Here is a 20,856-nt window from a genome sequence, read left to right as displayed (position 1 = left end):
GGGAGGAGGGGCTGGGCCTGAAAGGAGGCTGATGATAAGGAACTGATGCTGAGTCTGGGAGGAGGGGCTGGGATTGAAAGAGGCTAACGCTGGCAGGGGCTCAAACTGAAAGGGCTTGATGCTAGGGCTGAGACCTGGAACTGAAAGGGGGCTAATGCTTAGGAGGGCTGGGACTGAAATGGGGTTGGGAATGGAGCTAGAAGGAGGCTGATGCTAGGGTGTGTGGGGATTCAGGGTTTAGATGGGATTGTGAGTGAGAACTCAGGGATTAGGTAGGATGGAAAAGAGGGAACTAAGAAATTGAACAGGAACAAGGACAACATGGACTAGATAATTGAGTATGGAGTATGAATGGGTCTATGAGACTAAGTGCAGAAAGATAGGAAGGTCTATGTCAGTGTTTCCCAAGTTGTTCCTAAAGTACCCCCTTGCCAGTCAGGTTTTCAGGATATCCACAATGAATATGCATTAAAGAGATTTGCATACAATGGAGGTAGTATATGCAAATCAATCTCATGCATATTCATTGTGGCTATCCTAAAACCCTGACATGCCAGGATCTGTGCCCAATTTTGGGCATGAGGATTTAAAATAACTGAAACCTGGTGTAAATCCTCGCATCTAAATTAGGCGTGGATCTGTGGTATTCTAACACTGTGTGCAATTTCCAGGAACGCCCCTGAACCGCCCATGGCCATGCCCTCTTTTCAGATCTGCATGCTCATCTTTATAGAATACCGACGACAACAACGATGCATGCATAAATTCAAATTATTGCCAATTACTGCTAATAATTGTTGGTGCCCAATTATTGGTGCTAATTGGCTCATCCAATTAAATTGCATGCACAAATTGAGCATTTGCCCAAATTTGCCTATGCAGTTTTGAATGCCATATAAAGAATAAGGAGGTATATGATTTACATTAAAATGTATGTTAGAATGAAAGAGATATGGGGTGCTCCATCTCTTTACTGATCTTAAGTGCAAATCAATTATTGCTTTGAGCTAGTCATTCTGTCTTGAGGTTGTGCTGCATCAAATAAGCACTGTAAGGCTCCTTATTATTCCTCTACCTGCGTCTGTGATCCCCTATTAGTAATAATTAGTCCTTTGGGGTAACGGGCCTACCGGGTTTTGAGACAATCTATCTCCTTTGAGTCAAATACATAGTCTGTCCTGTAAGAGAACCACTTCCAACACTGCAGTATGTCCATATAGCAAGAAGGTGTGGTCTGGGTGGGACAGCCCAAAATATGGACATCCAGCTCTGATCATAAGTACATACAGTGGGGGAAATAAGTATTTGATCCCTTGCTGATTTTGTAAGTTTGCCCACTGACAAAGACATGAGCAGCCCATAATTGAAGGGTAGGTTATTGGTAACAGTGAGAGATAGCACATCACAAATTAAATCCGGAAAATCATATTGTGGAAAGTATATGAATTTATTTGCATTCTGCAGAGGGAAATAAGTATTTAATCCCTCTGGCAAACAAGACCTAATACTTGGTGGCAAAACCCTTGTTGGCAAGCACAGCGGTCAGACGTCTTCTGTAGTTGATGATGAGGTTTGCACACATGTCAGGAGGAATTTTGGTCCACTCCTCTTTGCAGATCATCTCTAAATCATTAAGAGTTCTGGGCTGTCGCTTGGCAACTCGCAGCTTCAGCTCCCTCCATAAGTTTTCAATGGGATTAAGGTCTGGTGACTGGCTAGGCCACTCCATGACCCTAATGTGCTTCTTCCTGAGCCACTCCTTTGTTGCCTTGGCTGTATGTTTTGGGTCATTGTCGTGCTGGAAGACCCAGCCACGACCCATTTTTAAGGCCCTGGCGGAGGGAAGGAGGTTGTCACTCAGAATTGTACGGTACATGGCCCCATCCATTCTCCCATTGATGCGGTGAAGTAGTCCTGTGCCCTTAGCAGAGAAACACCCCCAAAACATAACATTTCCACCTCCATGCTTGACAGTGGGGACGGTGTTCTTTGGGTCATAGGCAGCATTTCTCTTCCTCCAAACACGGCGAGTTGAGTTCATGCCAAAGAGCTCAATTTTTGTCTCATCTGACCACAGCACCTTCTCCCAATCACTCTCGGCATCATCCAGGTGTTCACTGGCAAACTTCAGACGGGCCGTCACATGTGCCTTCCGGAGCAGGGGGACCTTGCGGGCACTGCAGGATTGCAATCCGTTATGTCGTAATGTGTTACCAATGGTTTTCGTGGTGACAGTGGTCCCAGCTGCCTTGAGATCATTGACAAGTTCCCCCCTTGTAGTTGTAGGCTGATTTCTAACCTTCCTCATGATCAAGGATACCCCACGAGGTGAGATTTTGCGTGGAGCCCCAGATCTTTGTCGATTGACAGTCATTTTGTACTTCTTCCATTTTCTTACTATGGCAACAACAGTTGTCTCCTTCTCGCCCAGCGTCTTACTGATGGTTTTGTAGCCCATTCTAGCCTTGTGCAGGTGTATGATCTTGTCCCTGACATCCTTAGACAGCTCCTTGCTCTTGGCCATTTTGTAAAGGTTAGAGTCTGACTGATTCACTGAGTCTGTGGACAGGTGTCTTTCATACAGGTGACCATTGCCGACAGCTGTCTGTCATGCAGGTAACGAGTTGATTTGGAGCATCTACCTGGTCTGTAGGGGCCAGATCTCTTACTGGTTGGTGGGGGATCAAATACTTATTTCCCTCTGCAGAATGCAAATAAATTCATATACTTTCCACAATGTGATTTTCCGGATTTAATTTGTGATGTGCTATCTCTCACTGTTACCAATAACCTACCCTTCAATTATGGGCTGCTCATGTCTTTGTCAGTGGGCAAACTTACAAAATCAGCAAGGGATCAAATACTTATTTCCCCCACTGTAAGTACATAAGTAATGCCATACTGGGAAAAGACCAAGGGTCCATTGAGCCCAGCATCCTGTCCACGACAGCGGCCAATCCAGGCCAAGGGCACCTGGCAAGCTTCCCAAATGTACAAACATTCTATACATGTTATTCCTGGAATTTTGGATTTTTCCAAGTCCGTTTAGTAGCGGTTTATGGACTTGTCCTTTAGGAAATCGTCCACCCCCTTTTTAAACTCTGCTAAGCTAACCGCCTTCACCACTTTCTCCGGCAACAAATTCCAGAGTTTAATTACACGTTGGGTGAAGAAAAATTTTCTCTGATTTGTTTTAAATTTACTACACTGTAGTTTCATCGCATGCCCCCTAGTACTAGTATTTTTGGAAAGCGTGAACAGACGCTTCACATCCACCTGTTCCACTCCACTCATTATTTTATATACCTCTATCATGTCTCCCCTCAGCCGTCTCTTCTCCAAGCTGAATAGCCCTAGCCTCCTTAGTCTTTCTTCATAGGGAAGTCGTCCCATCCCCGCTATCATTTTAGTCGCCCTTCGCTGCTCCTTTTCCAATTCTACTATATCTTTCTTGAGATGCGGCGACCAGAATTGAACACAATGCTCAAGGTGCGGTTGCACCATGGAGCGATACAACGGCATTATAACATCCTCACACCTGTTTTCCATACCTTTCCTAATAATATCCAACATTCTATTCGCTTTCTTAGCCGCAGCAGCACACTGAGCAGAAGGTTTCAGTGTGTTATCGACGACGACACCCAGATCCCTTTCTTGGTCCGTAACTCCTAACGTGGAACCTTGCATGACGTAGCTATAATTCGGGTTCTTTTTTCCCACATGCATCACCTTGCACTTGCTCACACTAAACATCATCTGCCATTTAGCCGCCCAGTCTCCCAGTCTCGTAAGGTCCTCTTGTAATTTTTCACAATCCTGTCACGGTTTAACGACTTTGAATAACTTTGTGTCATCAGCAAATTTAATTACCTCGCTAGTTACTCCCATCTCTAAATCATTTATAAATATATTAAAAAGCAGTGGTCCTAGCACGGACCACTGAGGAACCCCATTAACTACCCTTCTCCATTGTGAATACTGCCCGTTTAACCCCACTCTCTGTTTCCTATCCTTCAACCAGTTTTTAATCCACAATAGGACATTTCCTCCTATCCCATGACCCTCCAATTTCCTCTGTAGCCTTTCATGAGGTACCTTGTCAAACGCCTTTTGAAAATCCAGATACACAATATCAACCGACTCCCCTTTGTCCACATGTTTGTTCACTCCTTCAAAGAATTGAAGTAAATTGGTCAGGCAAGACTTCCCCACACAAAAGCCGTGCTGACTTGGTCTCAGTAATCCATGTCCTCGGATGTGCTCTGTAATTTTGTTTTTAATAATAGCCTCTACCATTTTCCCTGGCACAGAAGCAGGAGCGTAGCCACGGGCGGGCCTGGGCCCACCCATTTTCATCCCAGGCCCACCCAGCAGAAAACCAGCCACTATCCCTCCTCCGTTGTTGCACCTTCAGCAGCGAACTTATCTCCCAGCTGCACACGCCAGCTCAGCAAACAAGTTGCAGCATCCGATTCCGAAGATCCGTGGCAGAGGAAATCAGCTGATTGAATCCCCAAGCACTTTCTTCCGACTGCAGCGCGGGACCAGCCACATGCCCGCGAACAGCTCTGCGCAGCGTTCCGACTCCAAGTCCCGCCCCTTAAGATACAAACTTCCTGTTTCTCTGTATCGGAAACAGGCCGTTTGTGTCTTAAGGGGCGGGACTTGGAGTCGGAACGCTGCGCAGAGCTGTTCGCGGGCATGTGGCTGGTCCCGCGCTGCAGTCGGAAGAAAGTGCTTGGGGATTCAATCAGCTGATTTCCTCTGCCATGGATCTTCGGAATCGGATGCTGCAACTGAGAAATGGATGATGACATCTCCTCACGGATCTTGGAGGCAAGCAGTAATGAAGGTCCAGCAGGGGAAAGGAGCCGCTGCAGTGAACAGGAAGATTAGAGAGCTAAAGGGAGAGGGGGGGAGGGGTAGATGGCTTGGCAGGCAGAATTCTGGAAGGTAGAATTCTGGCCACAGGGAGGAGCAGGTTGGGGAGAGGGGGGTACTGGGTATGAGGGAAGGAATGGATAAAATCCTTGCCATGGGGAGGGATAGGTCATAGAGAGGGGGAGCTGGGCATGAGGGAAGGAATGGGGGAGATCCTGGCCACACTGGATCACGGGAGAGGGGGCAAGAGGAAAGAGAGAAGTGACAGGAAGTTGCTGGGAGGGGGTGAAGGGTGGGGAGAAGAGAGGGAGCAGATGCTGGGCTAGATGGCAAAGAAATGAACGGAGGAGGATGGTGATTACAGGGGAAAGAAATATGGTAATGGGGAATAGATTGAAGATGGAAGGGAATGGATTGCAGGGAAAGTAGAGAGATGGGGACTAGGAGAACTAGTGGGTGAAAATGAAATGGAAATCTGACAGGTATCTGAAAAGTAAAACAAAGGAAAAGGGGTTAGGATAAAATTTGGGTGGACAGAGAAAAGAAAAGAAAAAAAAAGAGAGGAAAGAGCTAAAATGGAAAGGTCAATATGTCAGAGGCAAGTGAAATGAGGGAATGGAACAAGAAAGGAGAAAAAGACAAATGGACAACAGCTGCTTGAAGGAGAAATAGCAGAAAGATTGGAAAGTTCAAAGGAGAAACTGGATCAACATGATGGAAAAAGAAAATGACCATACAACAAAGGTAGAAAAGGCATTTTATTTTGAATCTTAACTGAAATATGATAGCATAGCGGATGTCACTTTCCTCATGAGCTAAAGTGTTTCTATTTCTATTTTGAGTTGGGAGGTGCTGGGGGAGAGGGGGAGGAAGGGGGCGGGACAGAAAGAAAATTTTGTGCCCACCCACTTTGGGCTCAGGCCCACCCAAAATTGGCTGTCTGGCTACACCACTGCACAGAAGGGGAAAGAATGTCCATCTATAAAGAGATGGATGTTGTTATTTAGACCTCATACTTGTCATGTCCTGGTTACAGAAAGGTGCTTTTAATCCCCCTATGGTTGCTATCTCCCTCACTCTCCCCTGAAAGTGAAACTGGCAAGGGATACCAGGCTCTATAACAGCTTCAGGTATTATAGACATTCTTAACAGAGCAGCATGCAGGTCTGAGGAGTAGCCTAATGGTTAGGACAGTGGACTGAGAACCAAGGGAGCCAGGTTTGTATCCAACTTCAGCTCTTAATTGTGAGCCCTCCAGGGACAGATTACCTAGTATATATGACAACTGCAAGCTTGAAGGCTGTTAAGTGGTGTACATTCAGGTACACTAGGTGTTTTCTGTTTCTGGAGGGCTCACAAACAGAAGTAGAATTTGAATCTGGGTTCTCTGAGTCTTAACCCACTGCTCTAACCATTAGGCTATCTCTCGGCTCTGCATGGATGTCTGTGTGACCATTTTCTAAGATGGACGTTCCTATGCTGCCATACAAATCTTAATGTCCCTGTTTTCTCCTGTTTATAATTTGGACATTTCAGTTTGTAAAATGGATGCTCATGCTAGATATTTCTAGCACATGGATGCCCATCTCACAGTGGAGGAGTGGCCTAGTGGTTAGGGTGGTGGACTTTGGTCCTGAGGAACTGAGTTTGATTCCCAGCACAGGCAGCTCCTTGTGACTCTGGGCATGTCACTTAACCCTCCATTGCCCCATGTAAACCACATCGAGCCTGCCATGAGTGGGAAAGCGTGGGGTACAAATGTAATAAAATAAATGTATTTTAGAACATCCTGTTATAAAATGCATGTGAGATGGACATCCATTTGTGACATCCTGACTTGGTCATCCTTTCTAAAATGCTGTTCTGTAGGGCTGATCTATCTTGGCCCTGTTGGATTGAGAGCTAAGCTGCTGCTCCACTCCTGATAGCAGGCAGAGGGATGAATAAAAACCTATTTCCTGTTACATTCACTTTATACTGGACACAGACTGAAAAAGTCAAAGCAGTCTTCAAACAAGACACAAATCAATAAAGGAGGTTCAAGGGCTGGGTCCTACATACATGGCTTCTCTCAACACTTTGAGGGGCATTTTTGATATGCCATCTAAGTCCAGCTTTGGACATTTTGCTAAAAATGTCCAAATTTCAGGTGGGGAATATAGCCATTTTCAAAACAGGAAAACATATTTTTTTTTTTTTTTCAAAAATGGCTATTTGCTAGATATTTTTTGGTCTCTACATTTAAAGCACAAAATCAAGCCATTGGGATGTAGGAGGAGCCAGCATTCTTAGTAGACTGACCACATAGACATCCCAGGAGAGCAATGGGGCACCCTAGAGGGCACTGCAGTGGACTTCAAATAAATGCTCCCAGGTACATATCTCACCGTTGCTCACTTATCTTGTCTGCTAAGCCCCCCATACTCTCCCAAAACCCACCACCCCCAACTACTACAATAGCTCTTATGGGTGAAGTGGACACCTATTTGTGGGTACAGTGGGTTTCTGGTGAGTTTTGGAGGGCTCACAGTTTCCACCACAAGTGTAATGTGTAGGGGGGATATGGGCTTGGGTCCACCTGTCTGCAGTGCACTGCACCAACCTCTAGACTATTCCAGGGACATGCATGCTGCTCTAATGGACCTGAGTATAGCATCTGTGGCTGGCATAGAGGCTGGTAAGTAATGTTTTTAATCGCATTTTTGGGGGGTGGGAGGGGGTTAGGGACCACTGGGCCAGTAAGGCGAGGTCTTCCCTGATTTGCTCCAGTGGTCATTTAGGACACTGTTTTGTGGCTTATCGTTAATAAAGAAGTCTAGACCAAAAAGTCCAGCTTTTAGCCCTGGATGTTGTTTTGTTCCATTATGGATGAAAAATATCCAATTAGGAACTTCCAGATCCCGCTCTTAACATGCCCCCTTGTAATCTGAATGCACTTCTGATGCACTGCTTAGGCATCTTAGAAAAATGCCTAAAAATTGGTTTCAAAAATACCAGTTTGGGCATGTTTGTGAGAAAAATGTCCAAATGCAGATTTATGCCACTTTTTGGATGTTTTTCTCTTGAAAATGAGCCCCATTGCAATCACCACTATGGTAGGGGACTCTGGCTTATATAAAGGCAGACAGTACCATTGCAGGCATCCTAGAGAAGGGGTCCTATAACTAGATGGTATACTCCTTCTCTTTACTCTGACTTGGTATGGTCCTGAATTCAGGAGTGTACAGAATAAGTGAGGGCTCTGCAAGAATCCTTACATAAGCCTAGAAAGTTGTGCAAATTAAAGAGCAGGTTTAAATGTTCATATGTGTATTGTGGGTTAATTGTTTGTTTGTTTTTTACTTTTTATCATTTGTCAATATTCATGTAAGAATTCACATCACAATAAAATCTCAATACAGCATTAGAGTGCTATGTTAAAAGTCAAAACAAAGAGGAAAAGAGAAAAAGACTCATACAGCCTTTCAAATAAAGAAACAGGGAAAAATCAGAAAAGAAAGGCTGAGGAAGCAAAAAGAAATTACATGAAAAGAAATAAGAAGTGATACACAATATCCCTGCAACATTTCCAAACCAATTAAGATACATACTCATAGAACTGGTACTTCCAACAATAGAGAGCTTCTTTCCATTAAGAAAAAATGGAACCGAGAGTTCAAAGAATGCATACTTGGCATTTCTCCAATTTTACGAAACATTTAGAAATCTCCAAACATGTATCAGCACCTACAGTCTAAGGTTCATTATTCCAAGTGGATGTAGATAGGTCTGGATAGACCCATACCTTTTGTTGCAGAAATGAAATTCAGAAAACAAAATAAAAAGAATAGAAAAACTATATCTCTGTCCTGTTTAATGGCACAGATCTGCATCAAGTCTATATAATAAAGAATTTTAACTGCATCTCCCTTGAGTTGGTTTTGGATTGGTTCTCCCCTACTTTTTCTTTTTTTAATTTATTGGTTTGTAGGGGGTTTTCCTTCTTCCTGTTTTGCTATGGTAGCTGCCTTGACCATAGCCCCCAACAACAGATTACACAGCTTGATTGTGTGCTGCATTATTGCAGAAAGTCATCTATCTTTTTGTACCGTCCATGAACTACCCAAAACACGCCCCCTTGAAATTTGGATGAACTGTGGCGTAAAACATCTAAAGATATTGAAATTACAAATGGGACGTTTTGGAGAGAAAAACGTTCTACCACCTTATGACATTTTTTAGATGTTTTTCTCTTTTGAAAATAAGCCCCAGGTGTGTTAAAAGCTCAACTTCGACCGCACCTCAACAACGGCTCCCTTAATGACTATCACTCTTTTCAGGTTTCACCTTGAAATGTTTTCCTTGAATTGTTATTTGGATTCTCCTATGAATTACAGGCTTTTAGTGGGAGTCAGTGAAATTTTTTTGTTTATATTTTTTTCCAGTAATTCTCTCTTGGTTTGATGTATTTTCTGACTCTTTTTGCCATAACATGTGATTTTCCTTGTGATGTATTTTGTAAAATTTGAGAAATTTAAAATTTAAAAAATTCTTCCCAGAGTTGATTAGATATGAGGCTTCTTGTTTCACTGGGAGGTCAAAACCAGAATTTTTATTCAGACAAGATACTAAATCCCATGTAAGCACAGCATAAAAAGCAAGTGCATCCTTTTAATAATCTGACTCCTCACCTCAGAAGGGTGGAGCTAAGATGGCAGTAGCACTTGGAGATGAGACTGCTCCACTTACCTAATCGATTTCTTCCTCTTTGATATGGGCAATCATAGAGGCAAGACTTGGACTTATCACTCCGAGTCCAGCCCCATTTGACTTGCTTCTGCGGTATTGGAGGAATCCTAATTCTGGAGCATGTAGCCCACTTGAGCAGCTGCAGGAAGCAGGTAGTACTGCGGACTCTCCAGGGCTTGAAACAACTCAGAATGAAAGAGAGACAATTATTGGAGCAGCCACAATATTTTACCTTTGAATCTGCCTTTGCTGCTGAAGTTGTTGAGGCCCTTGGTAGAACTGTTGAAGGTTTCCAGCGAGAGACAGAGAACAGTGGTTTCAGTCCAATGGTAGCAGACCCAATTGAATTGGATGGAGGATTGCATGCTGCTATGGAAAATTCTGGATTTTGAATGGAATTTGGTGAAAGACACTTGATTTCTTCAAATTTTAGTATTACCACAATATCTACAGAGTCGTCCCCCAGTTATTATACTAGAAATTAATTGGGAGACTGTATTTGAATTTGGGAAAGCTTTAATCCCTCAAGTTAAGGTTCTTGCTCGGTAAATTCAATGTGTACAAGCAAAGGTGGATAAAACTGCTTTAGAGCTATCTCAAACAATTACTACAATGGATACAATTGAGCAAGATCTGAAAGGTGTACAGAATCTACAAGAAACTCTGGTTAAGAACAATATTAATATGAGGATGAAAATGGAAAAATTTGGAAAATCTGTCTAGAACAGCTACCCTCAGATTTTTGAACTTTCCAAAGTTACATTTAGTTCCTACATGTGATATATTTAAGAGATATTTGACTTAAAGTTTTAGGAATATCATGTGAAGTGATTCCCACTATTATTTGAGCTTACTATTTGCCAGAAGACAAGAAGCAGAGCTTGCAAAATTCAAGGTGAAGCTTCAGTGAAAATGGACATATTGGATATTTTGGATCATTCTGAATCTGATAGTGCAACGCTTTCAACAATGTTAGTTATGTTTGCATTAGTATTGGATAAAGAATAGATGCTTAGGATGTTTTTTAAGCATGTAATAAATAATTTATCTTAGGATAAAGGAAGTCATTAGAGCCAAAAAACAATCCTTCAGAAAGTGGAGAAGAGAACCAACTGAAAGTAACAGGATAGATCATAAGGAATGCCAAGCCAAATGCAAAGCGGAGATAAGGAGGGCAAAAAAGGACTTTGAGAAGAAATTAGCGTTGGAAGCAAAAATACATAGTAAAATTTTTTTTAGATACATTAAAAGCAGGAAACCGGCCAAAGAGTCGGTTGGGCCGCTGGATGAAAATGGTGTTAAAGGGGCGATCAGGGAGGACAAAGCCGTAGCGGAGAAATTAAATGAATTCTTTGCTTCGGTCTTCACCGAGGAGGATTTGGGGGGGACACCGGTGCCGGAAAGAATATTTGAAGCGGGGGAGTCGGAGAAACTAAACAAATTCTCTGTAACCTTGGAGGATGTAATGGGTCAGTTCAGCAAGCTGAAGAGTAGTAAATCACCGGGACCTGATGGTATTCATCCCAGAGTATTAATAGAACTAAAAAATGAACTTGCGGAGCTACTGTTAGAAATATGCAATCTGTCCCTAAATCGAGTGTAGTACCGGAAGACTGGAGGGTAGCCAATGTTACTCCGATTTTTAAGAAGGGTTCCAGAGGAGATCCGGGAAATTATAGACCGGTGAGTCTGACGTCGGTGCCGGGCAAGATGGTGGAGGCTATTATTAAGAATAAAATTGCAGAGCATATACAAAAACATGGACTGATGAGACAAAGTCAGCACGGATTTAGTGAAGGGAAGTCTTGCCTCACCAATCTAATGCATTTTTTTGAGGGGGTAAGCAAACATGTGGACAATGGGGAGCCGGTTGATATTGTATATCTGGATTTTCAGAAGGCGTTTGACAAAGTGCCGCACGAAAGACTCCTGAAGAAATTGCAGAGTCATGGAATCGGAGGTAGGGTATTATTATGGATTAAGAACTGGTTGAAAGATAGGAAGCAGAGAGTAGGATTGCGTGGCCAGTATTCTCAGTGGAGGAGGGTAGTTAGTGGGGTCCCGCAGGGGTCTGTGCTGGGTCCGTTGCTTTTTAATGTATTTATAAATGACCTAGAGATGGGAATAACTAGTGAGGTAATTAAATTCGCCGATGACACAAAATTATTCAGGGTCGTCAAGTCGCAGGAGGAATGTGAACGATTACAGGAGGACCTTGCGAGACTGGGAGATTGGGCGTGCAAGTGGCAGATGAAGTTCAATGTTGACAAGTGCAAAGTGATGCATGTGGGTAAGAGGAACCCGAATTATAGCTACGTCTTGCAAGGTTCCGCGTTAGGAGTTACGGATCAAGAAAGGGATCTGGGTGTCGTCGTCGATGATACGCTGAAACCTTCTGCTCAGTGTGCTGCTGCGGCTAGGAAAGCGAATAGAATGTTGGGTGTTATTAGGAAGGGTATGGAGTCCAGGTGTGCGGATGTTATAATGCCGTTGTATCGCTCCATGGTGCGACCGCACCTGGAGTATTGTGTTCAGTACTGGTCTCCGTATCTCAAAAAAGATATAGTAGAATTGGAAAAGGTACAGCGAAGGGCGACGAAAATGATAGTGGGGATGGGACGACTTTCCTATGAAGAGAGGCTGAGAAGGCTAGGGCTTTTTAGCTTGGAGAAGAGACGGCTGAGGGGAGATATGATAGAAGTGTATAAAATAATGAGTGGAATGGATCGGGTGGATGTGAAGCGACTGTTCACGCTATCCAAAAATACTAGGACTAGAGGGCATGAGTTGAAGCTACAGTGTGGTAAATTTAAAACGAATCGGAGAAAATTTTTCTTCACCCAACATGTAATTAGACTCTGGAATTCGTTGCCGGAGAACGTGGTACGGGCGGTTAGCTTGATGGAGTTTAAAAGGGGTTAGATAGATTCCTAAAGGACAAGTCCATAGACCGCTATTAAATGGACTTGGAAAAATTCCGCATTTTTAGGTATAACTTGTCTGGAATGTTTTTACGTTTGCGGAGCGTGCCAGGTGCCCTTGACCTGGATTGGCCACTGTCGGTGACAGGATGCTGGGCTAGATGGACCTTTGGTCTTTCCCAGTATGGCACTACTTATGTACTTATGTACTTATGTACTCCAAAGGCACAGAAAAGAAGGAAGCAATTTTTATTGTTGAAACCAGGGACCCTGTTTACTAAGCCATGCTAGCATTTTTAGCTCATGCTAAAAATTAACGTATGCTAAACACTGGGGCACCCATAGAAATATATAGGTGTCTCTAGCATTTTGCACATGCTAATTTTAGCACACGCTAAAAACTGTAATGCACCTTAGTAAACAAGGCTCCAGGTATAATACAGATGGGGCATTTTTCGAACTAAAATTCCCTTGCAAATGTATACCAATCCATGCGTTATGTATATTTTGAATCAACACATTTGACTAATTTTCTTGCTTCCAAAAGATCCTTATTGCCAGCTCCACTGCCCATAGTTAGAAAACACTTGGTGTAGTCTCTCATTATATACTGTATCTCTTAGCTCATAGCGTTGCTCACTTTTTTCTTTGTTGTTTGATTTCATTTGTGATTTTATCGATGTTCCGTCCCCTGTATTATAATGGAGTAATGCTTGGTAATTGTTTTCCTATGTAATTAATATTCTTCTTATAGTTTTCTTTGCTTTGCTGTACAATAATGATTTCTTGGATGTATTTTTTAATCTTTAAAATAAATAATTACAAATAATAATCTGACTCTTCATTTTTCAGGAAAACAAACTATGGGGCCATTTTACTAAAATGCATTAAGAAATGGGCTTAGCACATTTTAATGCAGGACTTTCCTGTGTGCTAAGCCCATTTGTAATGCAGCCCAAAAATAGGGCTTTGTTTTTCTTTTTGCAAGTCCCATCCTAATTTTTCCATTAGTGCATGAGACCTGTGAAAATATTAATGCTGGAGCACTTACCAACTCCTATTTAGGAGGCACTGCATGTTCTTCTGTTAAAAGTCTGTATTTATTTATTTTTTTCTGGAGGGGTCCTGTCATGGGTAAGGAAGTATTATCCAGCTACTGCATTCGCGCAAGCTAACTGGATAATACTTCCCCATCCATGACACAACCCCTCCACAAAATAAATAAATAAACAAACAGTGCACAATTAGCACACATTGACAGGTAAATTACTGCAAAACACTTTAATGTGTTCCTTGGTAAGCCTTTTTCCCATGTTAAGTGCGCATTAGTGCTTAACATGGCTTAGTAAAAGTGCCTCATACAATTTATTTGCAAAAATGCACTAATGCACACAAATGCACCTTTTTAATGAGTAGTCCCCATTGAAATTAATGGGGTCTAAAGACCAATAAGCTGCACAGTGATAGACCTTTATGTTGTAATGATTCCTTTTGCTCAGTTACCATACAGAATTTCATGCAAGCATCACACAGATGCAGTATAATATGAATGTAGTATGACTAACATGAGCAATTCTCTGCTCTAGAGGACTAACAATCTAAGGGCCCTGTTTACTAAGGCGCGTTAGTGTTTTTAACGCGCCTACAATTAGCGCACGCGCTAACCATGTAGGCTCCTATAGGGATATTGTAGGCAAGTACATGGTTAACGTGCGTATATGGTTAACATGCATTAAAAATGCTAATGCGCCTATAACGTGGCTTAGTAAACAGGGCCCTAACTCTGCAGTTGAGGCAATAGAGGTTGAAGTGATTTCCCCTATGTTATTAGAGCATTTCTGGGAGAAGCAGGATTTGGAACCTGGATTCTTTTGGTAGTTGTGAATGAAGGTTTGTAGTGCTGTAGCCTGACATCTATTGAACTGGAAGCTCAAAGGAATGGGAGAAAGCTTCCAGGCTAATAAAGCCTCAGCATATGGCCATAATAAAATATACTCTTATTCCCCAAATCATACTAAAATGTAAGAAATTATGGGGCTCATACTAGCAGCATACAGTGTGCCGTGTCTAAGAAACTCAGCCTACCAGGACCCTGAAGCAGCCTAAGCGAAACGCTGGCCATCGTTGTCCTGGGAGGCATAACAGTGGCGTTTGGGCTCTGAATCTGCACATCACAGTAGCGCTATAAAAGATGTACTAATTGTTATTTTGTGTTACACCGCATAAGAAAATGTATTGATACAAAAGGATTTTGCCAATGATGAACAATTAAGTGATCAAATTGATCTCTTCAGCTCTTAAAGTCTTTGTATGGGATTTTGAGCTCTTTGAGGCTTTCCCTTCCCTTTAATATAATGGTGTATTAGCCACTTTTCATAAAGTGGATTTTGTGCATTGTTTTGCTCATTTTCAAAGCACATAGATTTACAAAGTTTCATAGGTAAATATGGAGCTTTGTAAATCTAAGTGCTTTGAAAATAGGCCTTTAGATATATTAGAACAGAAATGCAAACTAAGTATAAAACCTAAAGGAGAAACAGTAGAAATAAATAGCAAGTTGATATTTTTAGCAGTCCAGATCATTTCATTTTGCTGTAATTTGCTGACAGGAGCAGATGCTACTGCCAGGTACGCAAGAGCAGTCTTGCTCAGTAGCTACATTCTGTGTTTTCCATAAACCTCAGCTTTGTTTTTACTAATTGATGCCACTCTTTGTGTTTTGTTTCTCCTTTGTTCAGCCTACTATGTTTGCATCACACTTTTTATTTCCCATTTAGGGGTTAGATTTAGACATGCATAAACTGGCATTTAGACATCTATATTCCGATTTTAGAAAACCAGGATATACACATTCAAATTGTGAATACATGCAGAATAATGCATATGTGAAAGTCTCAATTTGTATCAAGAAGATTAAAAATTGAACTTCCATTCATTTATTAAAGCTAAATGCAACTAATACTAAAGTCTTGTTGTTTAATTGATCTGTAGGATATCTATCAGTGGCGTAGCCACAGGTGGGCCTGGGTGGGCCAGGGCCCACCCACTTAGGGTTCAGGCCCACCCATCAGTAGCACACACTTAGTGGTAGCTGGTGGGGTTCCCAAGCTCCACCAGCTGAAGACTTCCCCCTGATGGTAATGAAAACGCTACTCTCCATGAAATCAGCACCTGCCCTTGCTCAGTTTTCAGCGCATGCCTGCTGCAGACTGCCAAGGTGGAAAGAAGCGTTTTCCCCGCCAGCTGAGATATTTTTTTTTTGTGGTGGTGGGGGGGGGGGGGGGGAGAATAATTGGTGCCCACCCACTTCTTGCCTAGGCCCACCCAAAATCAGTTGTATGGCTATGCCCCTGCTACCATTCATCATTTCATTAGGACAGGATGAGTCCTTACCTATAGAAAATACTTCTAAAGTTTGGGGAATTACTCTAGATTTGTCATTATCATTTGAACCTCAGATTAATAACTTAGGGGTCCTTTTACTAAGCCATGCTAAAAAGTGGCCAACTCTGTTGATAGCACGTGGGTTTCCTATGCACTGCAGCCACTTTCAGCCACATTTGTATCTTTTTCTGTAATGGTGATGTGCTAATTTCCCAATTAATGAGTGACCATTACCATGGGAGCCATTTCCAACACCTATTTTGTAGATGATAAGAGCTCCCACGCTAATCGGGTAGTGCATGGCAATGTGCCCATGCTACCTGATTAGCGCAGGGCATACCTACTGGCCCCCCATTGTCATGCCGCCCGCGATGCGGCAGAACTCTGGTCTTTATGTCTAAGAGATTGTGCAGTTTATATGTAATGGGACTGCATTTGAATGAAGCCCTTCTGACAACAAGTTTTGCAGGGAATATTGGAAACTGCTGGGCAGCTTCCCTTGGAAGATTATGTTTATTCTGAAGGAACTAACCTTGTAGGGCCTAAAGAAAGATATGGACCATCTTCAGTTGGTAAAGCATCTAAAGAGCAAGTCTATAAACTGGCCACTAAGATTGTGTGTCTATTGCACACATAAATATCTAGAATACTAGCACTTATGTGCATAAGTGTGTATATACCACCCACCACCCCAAGTGCTAGCAGGTCACCTAGACGCTGTTCTGCAAATACTCTCTTAACTTACATAGTGCGTATTTGTAAGAGGGGCATAGGGACAGAGTATGAGTGGATCCCCCCAATTACACAAATGGAGGAATTCTATAAACAGTGTTAAAAATCGATACTGGAAAAAAAATCTGAACTAAGTACAATTATATGCTATAAAGGGTATTCTGGGATGAACGTCCTTTGTAGAATAGTGCTTTTCAGCTGAATCCCGTGCATAAAGTTGAGCACCAGTATTTATGCTAGCTGAAACCTGATGTAAATGGTGATGCCCAACTCATGGCATTTCAGCGCATAAATGGTGCTAATCTGTAACACTGCGTGCAACTTTATGGCACACCCATGCCACTCCCATTGCCATGCCCTCTTTTGAGTTGTGCAACTCATGGCTCCACTGAGATACGACATGAACCCCAAAGACTGTAAAGGGTTCATCAACCAGTGTCTGATAATTTTTGAACTCCAAACCAGAGATTTCCCTTCAGAGAAGGCCCGGGTGGTCTACATTATCTCCTTGCTGTCTGGCCAAGCTCTGGCATGGGCATCTCTACTCTGGGATAGGAACGATCCAGTGCTCAATGATCTTCACAGTTTTCTGATGCAGTTCAGAAGAGTGAAGAGCCAGGGAAGGTCACGGCAGCTTCCAAGCTTTTTAGATTGAAGCATGGGACGCAGATCCTGGGGAATTATGCTATACAGTTCCGTACCCTAGCTTCAGAACTAAGCTGGAACAACAAAGCCTGGTCACGGCCTTTTGGCAGAGGTTGGCACCTAAAATCAAGGCTGAGCTGGCAGGACGGGATCTCCCTACCACACTGGATGACCTTACCGGTCTCTGCAATCTGGTAGATATCCGGTTCTAAGAGCGAGCCCAGGAGTGACTTTCATCTGGGAAGATGGGCTGCCGGGCACCCAGTTATCAGCAAAACTCATGTGTCCCCAGCCAGGAGGGCCCAACCCTTTATCTCAAGGAACTCATGCAGGTGGACCGCTCCCCTATCTCTGCACAGGAGAAGCAGAGGCGTCTGATTCTAAATTTATGACTATATTGGGCGAAAGTGGACACTAAGCACTTAAGCACCCAAACACGTCTGGATCTTAGAGCTTAGTTCTGGCTGGGGGCGCAGCACTGGGATTGCCCCCCAGGTCTCCTCACACCCAATTACTAGTTCCGACAGTGTTTGATCTAGTTCAAGGGAAAAATATTGTTGAGATCCTCTTGGATTCTGGAGCAGGCAGGAATTTCATTGATGAAGCCCTTGTTCGGTATTTCAAAATCCCTACCCAGAATTTGTCTAAGACCATTCCAGTCTCCTCTGTTTATAGGAACATTCAGGGACATCTTAAAACTCAGATGGTTCCTCTACACCTCAGCAAAGTGACCACAGGGAGGACATCACTCTTCATGTCCTCCAGACATCTGTGAAACCCATTGTCATGGGGTTACTATGGCTACAGAAACATAACCCAAATTTAGACTGGAAGAGAGGTAAAATTACCACCTGGAGTGAAACCTGTTTCCAATGATGTTTGGACCCTGTGATATCTGCTGTTACCCTAGCCACTCCTAGTATTCTAGATGAGTTGCCCTGGACCAGTGGGGTTCAGGCCAAGGTGTGCCTTGAGCAGCAAGCAGAGACATGTCCTCCTTATCCAGAGAAAAAGGGTACTGTGGATGTCCTACTGGGAGAGAGGCTTCTTCAGGATTAAACTTGCTTGCTCTTTGCCTCCCAGATCCAGGCCAAGGCTAACTACATGGCTAGAGACCTTCCAGAGGAACCTCTTCAACCTACTTCTTTTTGTACCGTGCCTGAAGAACTGGACCTTGGGTGCATGGTCCTGGATACCCCTGATTCCAGGGAGGCCGGTGCTCTGAGGACAATTCGTGGGAGGCTGCTAGCCTCCCAAGGCCCTTCCACCCTCTCAAAGGCCCCCCTGGGCCTACTGTTGTAGAATCCTTTATGTCTAGTTGTTTGGGCAGGAGTGATCCCCAGTTGCTCCAGCCTTCATTGGCACAAGTAACCTCTAGCAGTAGTCTTGCAGTACTACCACTAAGAGTCAGATTTTTGCTAGGAGTCTCCAGCACCATTTTAGATTATGGCACTGCCAAGGACAGGATTGATGGGGATTGCTCCTATCCAAACCACTAGACACTAGGAATTCTACAAGGGGGGTAGACAGCTTTGGTAAAATGGGGAGGCCTTGGGGGGGGGGGGGTTCAGTGAGAGATGGAAGATTTTAGGGGGGACACGACTTGAGAGAGGCCTTAGAGGAGGGGCCCTCTGACATCTTTTCAAATTAAAGCTGCCAGGTCATTTGAATAACGCTACTGGCAAGGTGGCTCGCAAGCAGCATTATTAATTTACCGCAGGATGGTGAGTCCCATGGTAAATCAGGGAGTGATTTTAATCACTAAGGCCAGCATTAAAAAAATATGCTGACAGTAGCAGCAGATGGTGACCTGCTTGTGTTATCCGGATCAAAGAAAGGTTAATTGGAATCTCTAGTAGGGAGAGAAGAATTCTTATCATTCCTCTGTGCCATTAAACGTGTGCACAAAGCCCAGTTGTTTAACATCATAGAATCATTCAGTCTATGGAGCTGTGAATGAATGATATTTTCAGCTCCAACACATATACTTCTGTGATTTGATGCCTTAAAATGTTGCAGTACAAACAGATACTTCAAGAAATAGAAACACTACGCTTTCACATTAACAAATATGTAGCCAGGAAGTACTGTTCTTTAATATCTGAGACCCTCAGGTAAAAGAAGGTATAATTTAGTTAGGTTCAAATGAATGAGAATCTTGGAGATAACTGGGAATTTATTGAGAAAAAAAATATAATTTTGTGCATGTTATGTTTGGCATCTGCAAAGAAAAGTGCCTTCATCACTATCTATAATACAAACGTACTGCAAGCATTTTCATATATGCTCTGCTGCATGCTACATGAGCACCAAAAAAAGGCACACTGGTTGCCATGGGGAAAGATTGTGTTCACTCTGACACACATTCTGAAATAAAGCTCCTGGAAATTGTTGTTTGTTCTCTGATCAGACAGAAAAAATATCTTTAAAAGTTAACAAGTGGGAGAAGCATGGGAGAGATATGGCTTCAAGAATGCTTTCCACAATTTAATAAAATCAAAAAGGGGGCAGTTGGGTTTGTAATATTGCTTATTGAGTATATGCTGTGTCATATGTCTATAGCTCTTCATCAGCTGATTTCAGCTCCATCCAGTTACATACTTAGAACTTGGTAACAAGCACACCTACAACCAAATGTCCCTCTCTGTCCCCCCAACACACATACAGCCAAGCTGATCTTGGTCTCACACATGGAATACAAATACTAAATACAGAATAAGTGACCGCAAAGTAGAAATATGTAAACAAAAATTAAACTGAAACCCCCAAGAAGCGCACCAGAGAAATAGAAAGAGATGCATTTCCCCCTGTCAGTGGTGTCTCTAGACAGAAATATTAGGGATGACAAGAAGGGGGCAAGTCTGCACGCGCACACACACACACACTTTTAAATTAGCAATATAAGATAACATGGCCTTCTATGCATACAAAAAAACCCTCCCCTTTCGCCTGCTGTTAGTTTTAGCTACCAGGTAAAATCACCATTACAATTGATAGAATGTTCATCAAATTCTTCGGTGTGGGAATGAAGTCTGGAATGGATTCTCCACAGGATTGGATAGTATCTACAAGGACACAAGCTTTTTTTTCTTCCTGGCACCTGCATTATGGAATTCTCTTCCACAGTATCTTTGGTTAGATACCTCTTATCTTTCTTTCCACAAAGCTCTAAAAATTTTTTTTTTTTGAAATCACGTTTGGGACCTGAAGATGTGCTCCTGCGGTGAAAGACGGTCTTTAATTTTATCATTATGGATTGCCTGATGTGACTTTATGCTCTATTTGAATGATAACTAACTAAAACACCGTAGTAATGGGATAAATGTTCTGTGTGTTTGCTCTTTCCTGTATGCAAATGGCGTCCCTTTCTGTTTCTATAAATTGTATTGTATTTGTAAACCACCTTGATTTGCTTGCAAGGCAGGCGGTATATTAAACTAATAAATGATCAATATAAACCCTGCACTTCCAGTTCTATATCACAAACTCCATATTCCCCAACAACAGAGCAATCCTTCACAACACATGATACAAAAATATTCAGATTGTAATTATCATCTCAGGA

This window comes from Microcaecilia unicolor, chromosome 5 (assembly GCF_901765095.1).
Source record: "Microcaecilia unicolor chromosome 5, aMicUni1.1, whole genome shotgun sequence".
Lineage (NCBI taxonomy): Eukaryota > Metazoa > Chordata > Amphibia > Gymnophiona > Siphonopidae > Microcaecilia > Microcaecilia unicolor.
Note: the sequence above shows the minus strand (reverse complement) of the source record.